Here is an 11,787-nt window from a genome sequence, read left to right as displayed (position 1 = left end):
TCTCATCAATTTTATCATTAACGGATTTTATAATGTTAATATATTTAGTGTGTGACTAAATTGTTATGAAATATAACAAGAAATTATCTTTAGTGCTTTGTCTTTGAGAAACACTTTTGCAGATAACGCTAAGTACAATGCTATCATATCAAAGCACCTCCAAGTATGAAATTTCTTGATGCATTTGAATAAGATAAATCTAGCAAGATCATAAGAATTGTCTTTGATGAGCGAGATCCCTTTATGTATCTGTATTCCCAAATGCCGTGTATAATGCACCATCCCAGTGCATATTCTCCTTTCTTCTTTATCCTAAGACTCCAAAGTTTGCACCACCTCTTACACCATCTTCTTATAAAAAAATCCCCCAGTCTAGTATTCTCATTTGATAAATGCTCCTTTATTTTACTTTCTTGAAAGTTACTCTCTTTGTAGATACACCTAAAGGGCTACACTCAAGCACTTTTGGGACAAGAGCGGACACTTTTAGAAGACACGAGTCTTTTACTTATCTGCATTATCTTATGAGCTCTGAAATCAACCATCTATAATGTTGCAATTGTAATGGAGTTTCTATTGAGATCATTTGTCATTAAGCTATATGGCTACCCATATAAGCTCAAGTGTTTTGGAATAATGGACAAAAATTATGTAAGTACTTTGCTACTCATGCGTCCTCCAATTTGGTGTCAAACAAGTACTAAATATTTTGTCATTTAAGCCTTGCCTAGTCTGTGATCACATGCATGTAGATTTGCATATTTAGACAGTGTGTAAATGCTCTTCCTGGTGTAGATTAGACAATTAAGGAAACACCAATTAACCATGTAGATCCACCGATGTAGGCACCACAAGTGTAGATTTGCCAATTTAGGTAGCACACCAACAAACATCAGATTCATTAGTTTACACAAAACTAAGTGCACATTCACCGCAACACAAGTGTAGATGTACTGATTTGAGTTGCACGTCTTATTGGTGTCCATTCGCCAATTTAGGCAACACTGATTACAAAATCATGATGCAATGGCTAGCCACCATTTTCCCTAGGATGATTTTGTTACTCGTGTATACAATGAGATTTGAATTTGAATCTAGATTTGGATTTGGACTTGGATTTGGATTTTCTATATGATAATTTTTTGTCGCAACAGTACCTATGGAATTGAACTCAAAATTTATGAGAATTGATTATTGAAGGATAATTGTGACCAATGATATCCTGATCCATCATGATATGACATATACTACTTATTCTCATGTTATGGGACACTAAAATATGCAGTGTATGGATAACAACATGCATAAACAATTGTGTTTGTTTAAGTTTTTGAATTTTCATGTTGATACATGATATTTTTGACACAAAATTTTAACCATTGTTTTTGACAAGTATGGTTTATAAATTCTTAACTTAGCAACTGAGGATGGTTGCTTTTCTAGCAGAGGTATGCAATGGAAATGCATAAATATGTATTTACTTTGTTTGATAGGTTGCAAAAGCTATGGACTATACCAAACTGTATCAAGTCTATGGGTATCTTGTAAGTAAAGAGATCTTTATGAGCTATGGTCACTTTATGTTGGAGTAGACTCTTTGTATTCATTTTTGAGCATTGATCAACTAACATGTCAAATGTGGTGAAGAAATGGGTAATTGAGCTGCAAGAGTTTGAGTTCTCTTTTTTAGTGGAAGACGGTACAAGAGCTACACTAGCTGATTTGTTGACCTACAAGGAGAATCCCCTTCTTGTTAAGGAAGAGGTGGTGAAGAAGGTATTCGAAGAAGTGCCACAGATCAGTGATGCACATGTGTTCTTTGATGGCTCATACAGGAAGAGCCATGATGCGGCTTCAGGGGGTATAGCACTTTACGATCCAGAGGGGAAGCTAGTATGCAAGAGGGGGTTCGAATTGGATGCAAATTTTAACAATGAGGTTGAATATGCTACATTAGAAGCCGGCTTACACATTTGTTTGAAGTATGGGATTAGAAGGTTGAGCATAAAAGGTGATGCCTTGTTAGTTGTGAAGCAAGTGCTGGGTGTAATAAGAGCAAGAACACCGCATTGAAGGAAATGTGTTTCAGAATTAAAGGCCTATTAAGAAAGTTTGAAGCATGGAGCATTAGACACAGTGAACGTGCTCTAAATGGAGAGGGACATGAAGCTGCTCAAAGCATGATTGGGGAGCTATTTGTGTTGAGGACCAATTTACCTCTTTATCATGTCCGGGAAAGTTTGGCTCAAGAAGAGGAGTTTTTGCTAACAGGAATCATTCCAAAGGACATTCAGAAGTCTAAGTATGGTTTTGTGCGTAGAGCATCCAGGTACAAATTGATTGGTGATGTCTTGTACATGAAAGGGGCCAATCTCGTGTTGAGACGTGTACCTTGGCGGGAGGAGCTTTATAGAGTGGTTTAAGAGAATCATGAAGGCGCATGTAGCGGACATTTTTCTCTAAAGATCACCTTGCATAAGATATTGCAAGAGGGGTATGTATGGCCTAGTTTGCACAAGGATGTTCACCATTGGTGTAGGTCTTGCAATAGGTGTCAAGCATTTGGAAAGAGAGTGTTGAAGCCAGAGCTACGAAAAAACCATTATGGCATTTGATGTGTTTGAAAAGTGGGGGATTGATGCAATAGGCCCATTACCTATCACAAGCAGGGGCAAAAGCTATATTTTGACTGCGGTGGACTATCTCTCTAGATGGGCAGAGGCTATAGCAGTAAAACAAATCACTGCAAAGGATGTGGCAATATTTGTGTATGATGAAATATGTTGCAAGTTTGGGGTGCCACTAGAGCTACTTTCTAACAAGGGGCCAGGCTTTAGAGCTAAACTGCTAGATTTTTTATGCGCGAAGATGAAGATTAGGCATCAGCATACCACTCCTTATTACCCGCAGTGTAATGGATTAAATGAAAGGTTCAATGGTGAGTTGGTACAAATTCTTTCAAAAGTGATAGAGCACCAAGGAAAGAATTGGGATTTGGAATTGCCTAGTGCATTATGGTCTTACCGTACTTCGGTGAAGACAGGTACAGGGTTTACTCCATTTCACTTGGTATATGGAAAGGAAGCATTATTGCCTGTGGAAGTAGAGTTGCCTGCAGTCAAGATGCTAGAGAAGTTACTTGGGCCACCTAGTGATGCATTCAAAGAAAGGCTCTTACAATTACAAGAGGTTCAGCTGTATAGGATGAGTGCATTGGAACATTATGGTCAGATGCAGGATAGGGCTTTCGCGAAGATAAATAAAAAGGTCAAAAGTAAGGGTATCAAGAGTCATGACTTGGTTTTGCGATACAACAGTAAGCTGGACAAAACTTTGCAAAAGAAGTTTCAAGTTAAGTGGGAAGGCCCTTTCAAGGTAGTGGAGTGTTTTCTCAGATGGTACATATCAGTTGGCTAACCTCTATGGAATCCTACATAAGTCAAGGGGGTAAATGGATTGCATCTTAAATTGTAGATGAGGAGACTTGTGACGCGGCGAGTCTCATATCTCTTTTTTCTGCTGCTGATCATGAATGATCTAGCAGCCTAGGGGATGGGCAAATTATGTCAAGAGTTTTTTGGAGCAAGGAATTGAGCATATGTGCATACACATGCATGGTGCATCGAGTAAAGGATTGCCCATTTTCCAGAGCCAGGTGGTTACGTGGGGCCCACATGTGTACAGGTAGGACAACATGTACATAGTGCATCGATTTTCACTATCACCGGTACCAGTGTGTTTTTTTATAATAATGAGGATTTGTTAGCACGTAAAACTTCTCGAGGAAGCTATTCGCAAGCCGACGACATGAGGTAAGCAGGTGCGTCAGATGGCATCAAGTGGCGTCAGGAGGGCAAATGGGGTCAATACTTGCACGTGGATAAGTACGGACACAACGTGGGTGTTTTCTTGTGATAATTATGCAGAAAGGTCATCATGAGGACCATCTTTTGGGTCCATTTCACGTGGTTTCAGGATGCATTATTGGAAAAAGTTGAGTGCCAGGTGTGCGGATGGATGTAGTAGGGTGACAACTATGCACTGCGAGGTCAATTTTTGGCCTGTTCGGGGTCCGTTTGAGGTCATCTAAAAGGCCAAGGGTGCCCAAATAATAAAGCTAAGTGTGGGAACTGAAAAAACTGAGACAAGACCAAAAAAAAGGTGGAGAGAAGAGGAGGAACAGCCGCAATTGTGTTTTTGCTGTTTTTGGAACCTGTTTTGTCCGTAAAGTGCTCATCCGAGGTCGGATTTGAGCACTTTGACATTACAGACTGGGGTTTTGGGCCGTTTCAAACGCGATGGCGCTATCCATTTTGCCAAATTACTCACTATTTTTCTGATATTTTGGCTGTGTAAGTTTCTCCTATGAGCGAAGCTTCTACTCCAGTTTTTGATTGTATCTGGCATATTTTACCCATACTGTGTGAGCTATTTTCCCAATTGGTGTTGGCCCAAGCTCGATTATATCTAAACATCAAAAATTATCCTCTTTTGAGCTGAGTTTTTTTAAGGGGGTGTGTGTGTGTCTCTCTGTGTGGAGTGGGTAAATAGACAGTCTCTCTCCTCTCACTCCATTGGTGTGTTCCCTGTCTCGGCCAGGTGGATTGTGTAAGCCGAGTGGTGCCCCATAGTGTGTTTGTGTATCATTCCAAGAGTGTGTGCCCAGTCATTATAGAGGCATTGAGTGTGTTTCCATCCCGCTCACAACGTGCACATGAGAGAGAGAGAGAGAGAGAGAGAGAGAGAGAGAGAGAGAGAGAGATTTCTTTTGAGCTCATAGGGCTCCGTCTCACCAAGGACACCTTTCAAGTCCTTCAAATTTCTCGGGGGGGGGGGTCACTTAATATTTTTACGACTATCACATGAGTAGAGCAGAAGGGGTTATTAAAATTTTTTTCTCACATTTTCACATACAAAAAGGTAGCATAAAATGTAATTGGAATTTTTCTTTTACACACTAAATTATTTGTCAAAATAGTCCTTGAACGCACTTGATATACAAAATTTATATTTAGGGACATACCAAGTTAAATTTCCAAGATAATATGGTTTTCTTAGAGTAATAGTGTATTTTCAAAAGGGTAGCTAACATTTTTCACCCATAGAAAATCAACAAAATGCCCAACAAAAATCAACCCTCACATTGGCACCTCGAATAGGGAGAGAGATTGCCCAGTTGACGTACCTTTTATCAATTCTTGAATATTTTGTCCTTTTTGTTTTTAAGAGTTAAACCATGGAAAATGCTTAAAAATCAATAAATTCTCTAAATTTTGATAGGCAAACGTGCCTATCAAAAATCAACCCCACACACACAGAGAAAAATGTTTTAGCGTCGAACGAATGACGCAGCAAGCAGAAGGGAGAAAGGGAGAAAGAGAGAATAAAATGTTTAAGGACGTAAGAACAATCTAAAAAGACGTTAAAGTTACACAACAAGTCTTTAACACTTGAATATCTATGGAAAGGAAGGGGGGGGAGAGAGAGAGAGAGAGAGAGAGAGAGAGAGAGAGAGAGAAGAAGAAGAATAATAATAAAAATTAAAAAAAAATCCCATAGGAACAATCCCAGAAGATATAAATAGCAACTTGGGTGAGAATAAAGTTATTTTTTTTCATCTTCTAACTCTCTCTCTCTCTCTCTCTCTCTCTCTCTCTCACACACACACACACACACACACACGCATGCATGCGCACGTCTTGAAAGAAGAAGAATTGTTGTAGGAGCGATCCAATGAGATCTCAAAGATCTATTTGATGGTCTCAAGTTCAAGACCTTAGAGAGAGAGAGAGAGAGAGAGAGAGAGAGAGAGAGAGAGAGAGAGCAATCATAGCCATCTATACTTTTCTTTATAGAGATTGAGAAAAAGGAGGTTGCTCATTCTTTTCGTGCATTGACTTGAGGTCATCACCTTAACCGCACTGCCAATTTTTCAACTACTATATCACGTTGACAAGTCATACGTGCACACATGAGCTCCATGCAAACTGCTATCCATCTAATACATGTGTGTGTGTGTGAGTGAGAGAGCGAGAGAGAGGGTTGGGGGGGGGGGGGGGGGGGGGGGCACGAAGGGAGGATAAAAGCTTTAAATGTCATAGTTATTGTATAACAACAACAAGAGGCTTCAATACCTATGTGATAACTTTCGATATAAGAATATATATATATATATATATATATATATATGTACACACACACACAAATACACATATATGTATGTATGCATGTATGTGTGTGTGTGTGTGTGTTTCTGTACTCAAGTAGGGTATGATACTCATATTCTCAAATTTTCAAGGAACCTAATGTGTACACAAAAAGAGGCTATCCTACATTGCCTCAATGTCCAATCACACCTTTAACAGAGCAACAATTAAGCCAAATGGTTGTATAATATAGATTGTGTGCAAGGAAATAGGCTCAAGCTGGTTGAATACAATATGCTCTCTCAAAGAGGAATATGGTTTTGTAATTAGAGGATAAAGATAGATAGCGATCAATGGCATGCATGATTTTAGTCACAGCCTCAATTTTACACCACGTCCTTCAGTTTAGCATAATGGCCGAAACTCCTACAAAAATAAATAATTGAGCAAGGAAGGAGGAGACTCTCTCTCTCTCTCTCTCTCTCTCTCTCTCTCTCTCTCTCTCTCTCTCTCTCTCTACCACAATATAAGTAGAGCACTCCTAAGTTTTTTGAACAAGGGCTAGCACCTTATGAAAAACAACGTCTATGAGAAGCTCCCAAGCTTGGTATCAAAGAATGCTTTGTAGAATCTTACATATATTTATGTTTTTTATAATCTTCAAGAGGTCGTGTAATGCATTACTTTTAGAAATGTAGTAAAATATACATGTAGGAATAGAGTATTGATAGTGTTTCACTTGGAAGAGAAGATATCCCTACAAGAATAGAAACAATGTTTCTTTGGCGGTAGCAACGTGTGGGTCACATACTAGTTGTTCTTTGTTTTGCTTATCATATAGCTCTCTTGTTGCAGAGGAAATGCCCCATGGCATTCAAAATGTATGATGCACGATACACAATTTGCAAGATGTATATATTGCATCCCTTGCATATATGTAGGGTGTTTATACTACACCCCTTGCATGTATGTAGGGTGTTTATACTACCCCTTGAATGTATGTGGGCGTCCCTCTTGTTAATCATGGGAGCTTATGTGCTTTAATGTGGGAAAAATGTTTGTAGTATGAGCTCGTGTGACCCTCTTACGCTGGGTCTTGCTCACTCTTACCAACCCACTTCTTCACAGTTCATTAACAAACACTTTGCAATGGCCAAAATTATATGTCCATAATTGTTATAGAATAGCCTATCCATGGATATCTAGTAAGCTTGTAGCTTTAAGCACCGCACTTGTGGAGACCATTGTAAGAAGTTATGTTATGGTTGAAAAAGCTCAAGTTACGCTTGTTGGGATGACGGCCTTCTAGATGAAATTTGGATGAGTGTGTCCTCATAGAGGTAAATGGGCTAGCCTACATGCTTATAGGTTGAAGCAAAGTCCAAGTATGCCAATAGATTTGGCATGTAGGGCACCACATCATGCTTGCTCACCATGTGATAGCTCAGAGCGCTATCCATCACCACTTGCTTCTCAAAGTCCAACAAAAACTTGGTGTTTCCCACGTGAGGTGAGACAATGGTGATATATGCAGCCTATGGTGGGGTAAGGAAAGGCAACCTATCAACACCACTTGGCACACACTACCGAGGGTGTCGCCCATGCACTTCATATTGCACACATTATGAGCCTGCATGTCCATATTTTGCAGCACCATGCACAGATTTTAAGAGGGGATGTTGCTATCCGTCACATTCTTGAGAGCAAGTTGGAAGCTCTAGTGTGCTCCAATGGAAACATGTGACGTGCACATGGCCTTATCATTGGCATTTTCATGACAGCAAGGGCCTTCATATTTTTAAAGTGCATTTTTCCTCGTCTAATAAACATGAGTAATTACATGTAAAGAGCACTAAAAATAGAAGTGTCAACACCTTGGAAATTCCCTCCTATTGCACTGATTGACAATATTCCAGAGATTCTTTGTTATACCCTAGCAATTTGGGAAATTGATGGCACACACAAAGAGAGAGAGAGAGAGAGAGAGAGAGAGAGAGAGGGAGAAGAGAAATGCAAGTAGAGAAGTCAATGCATTGAAAGGGATCATATCCAAGAGATGAAGGAGACATGAAGCTCATCCACAAATGGTTTGTGCTTTTTTTTCATATTATCACATGTATTCTCATCAAGATGCAAGAATAGGAGATCACATTTAGAGAGTGACCCTCACCTCACATCTGATTAAAACGATTAGAGCTTCTTTGTTATTCCCACGCAGTGTCCATGCTAGACATACCCTACCATAAATGGAGTTCAAGAAAGGAAATCCAAGCCCAATAGCCATTAGGAAGAGAATGGGGTCTAGGAGAGCCTCTTTATTTGGCAATTTAAGGAAGTCAAAGCTTTAGCATTAAGAAAGTAATGAAATGACAACTTTTAAATTCAAACAAGCAAAATGGCTAGTTCATTTAAATTCAAAATTTTCCCCCAAAATAGAATTTAAAATCTAGCGGGTAAAACCATATCATGTGGCATATCTATGAAAAGAGCTCAACAAGTAGATTGTTGATATATGATCTCCGCTCCAATCGGAGATCAGATGTGGGAGTTATGGAAGGTTGATAATCATAAAATTGTCCACCTCCTTTTTGGGGGGAGAAGTGCATCCTTTGACCATCCTTACACATCTCTTACACACCCACCATTCTTGCACACATGGCATACACCTATTTGTCAAAATGTTAATCACCTCTATAAACTCATGGCAAATAAAGAGTCCCTCCTAGACCCTATCCTCTTCCTAAAGTCATCTAGAGACCTAGTTGCCCTCATTTTGTAAACATGAGCAATTACATGCTTTTAATACAATAAACAAAAGTGATTGTATATGAGGGGATGCTTTTATCCACCAAAAATATCTTAGAGCCTCAAATAATTTTACTTGTATCTCCTCCTATATGTACATTCAAGGAGACTACTATTGTGAGTTTCCCTTGCTCACCATTTGTTGAAAATAATACACCTCCCTAGCCCGGCCTTGTTGCTCCATATCACTAAAAATAGAGGTTTCTAGGTCGAGTATTCCCTACAGTAAGTAGGGTCCAAAGAGGCCACTTCCTAAAATTCCATGTCCAAAACTTACCAATTGGCTAATCCTATCCTTGAAGGACTACCTCCATGCACCTTATGTAATCAACGTCAACCTCCCTAGCTGTTCTTTTGATGCTTCAGCTCTTAATATGCATCTCTTGTTTCTGTGCCACAATGTCTCTACCTTCACCCTTGAGCTTTCCTACCAATGACTACATCGGCATCTGCTTTTCCCTACGCTACTTGACCACCAATGACCACAACCTTGTTGCACCATTTCCCAATCCAACCAGCAACTCCCACTCTCTAGGCTTGAACTCCCCTCTAATCAAACAACCTTAAAGACAACTTTCTTAGGAGCCTCTACTTGACCACAACCTTGTTGCACCATTCCCCAATCCAACCAGCAACTCTCACTCTCTAGGCTTGAACTCTCCTCTAATCAAACAACCTTAAAGAACTTTCTCAGGAGACTAAAACCTACACGTAATAGGAAAATTCTTTGCGATTCTCTTCTCCTTGTGAGACTGTTCTAGGACTACTTCTCCACGATCCTCTCCTCCTTGCAATGCTGGCTGCTTTGGTATTGATTGTGGGTGACCTACCGAAGGGCCATCCCAATGTCACATCATATAGACATTTGTTCATGCAAACACACGGATCTACTTGCAAACAATGCATGCTCTACATTATGTGCCTTGCTCCACCTTTGTAGGATGTCAGGCTGCAAGATGTTGCATGTAGACAATATAGCTAAGTATCTCTCTCTCTCTCTCTCTCTCTCTCTCTCTCTCTCTCTCTCTCTCTCTCTCTCTCTCTCTCTCTCTCTCTCCACCCCCCCGCCCAAGAGGTTGTTCCTCTTCACCTCGGATCCGCAACCTTTGCAGGTGGCTTGGTGCCCAGTCAGCAACCCCATCTCTTCGAGTACGCCAGCTTCTTTTTGTGCCATGTGGAATGCGTGAATCCGCTTCACCGTAATATAGTAGTATAGATTGTTTCCTCCCTCATGCCCCAGTTTACCCACCTCCTCACCTCTCTCTCTCTCTCTCTCTCTCTCTCTCTCTCTCTCTCTCTCTCTCTTTCAGTGTGTGTGTGCCCCCCCCTCGAAGTGCACATGCACGATGTTTAGTTTTTTGCACCTGATGGGGAAGCAATGCTAAGAAAAAAACATGGTTTAGTATAATCGCACCTACAAACTTGAAATCTATCTCTATATTTTAAATTTTAAGGTGAGGAAACCTACAAAATTTTAATAATTTTGTGTAAAAGGCTTCAAATATAGCCAATTTACTTCAAAAAATTGCCATGCATAGCACCACTTGCCTCGAGGAAGCCTCACGCGCATGCACACAAGCACTAGCCTTGTCAAAAGCATAGAAGGCATTCAAGAGTTTCAATAGCTACAAAAAAAAAAAGCTCTGCGCAATCACACTTTCCCTCTTGCCACTCAAATGCAAGTGAATGTAGGAGCATAATGGGAGGGGGCCATAACATTCTATTTGGATCAGCAGCTAAGCAATGGGGATGGTGAAGAAATGGTGGTGGCTCCATATATAAAACTACCGCTTCTTAGCCGGTGGTCGGTGCATGTGCCTCTTTGACTGCCTCTTCATCTCTCTCCCCATGTTCACCTCCCGGCCACATTCATGTCCTCGGCTTGCTAGGCTGAGTTGTCATGAGTTCTCGGCGTTGTTTCTCGTGCTTGTTCACCTCCTTGACCTATCGTGCGTTCATTTCCTGACCCACCACCTCCGCTCCCCTATTCAAAACCATGTGGACAACCTAAATAAAGCTTGCCACTCTCTCTCTCTCTCTCTCTCTCTCTCTCTCTCTCTCTCTCTCTATACACACGCACACGCACATTGTTACAACAACAAAAAATGAAAAAAATTATCTTCAAAATTTACTATCACAAAAATTAGACAAAATTGCATGTAGAGTGAGTATCTTTATGGCTATGGGCTACTCCTTTCCTCTCACGAAAACATACCCTTCTCTCCTCTTAGCTTCTATAAATTGTTTCTCTCTCTCTCTCTCTCTCTCTCTCTCTCTCTCTCTCTCTCTCTCTCTCTTTGTGTGTGTGTGTGTGATACAGAGAGACAATGCCCGTCACAATAGTCTTTCTCTCTCAGTTCTTGGTTTTGGACGGTTAACCTCTAGCACGCTCTCTGTGTCTCTCTCTCTCCACTAGTCAGTACCCTTGAACCCCCTGTTCACTTCCCACGCTCCTGGATGTTGCATGTTCGTCTCTCACATGGGCCGGAAAGCTCCAAAAGCTCTGAGGTTTTCTGAGCGCCATGTGAAAGCCTAAGGCTTGCCATTATGGGATCCAATAGATTGTGATGATGAGAATCATAATGAAGAGCCCACGCTGTGTTATTGGGAGAGGAAAGTGTATAGGTCTAAGTCATGGATAAAACGGTAATTGCAAAATTCATAACTAGATTTATGTACATTATAAGAGTTACAAGATTAGATAGTATCACTAAAGACTTGCATATTTTTAATTCTTAAAAGCCATGTGAAAAACAATGCTACTAAAAGAAGATGACAATCAATTTCAAATAATGCACCGAAACTTATAAGTAGATCCTTTGGAGCAAGCACTACT

The sequence above is a fragment of the Adiantum capillus-veneris genome, chromosome 6 (assembly GCF_014529385.1).
Source record: "Adiantum capillus-veneris isolate H3 chromosome 6, ASM1452938v2, whole genome shotgun sequence".
Lineage (NCBI taxonomy): Eukaryota > Viridiplantae > Streptophyta > Polypodiopsida > Polypodiales > Pteridaceae > Adiantum > Adiantum capillus-veneris.
Note: the sequence above shows the minus strand (reverse complement) of the source record.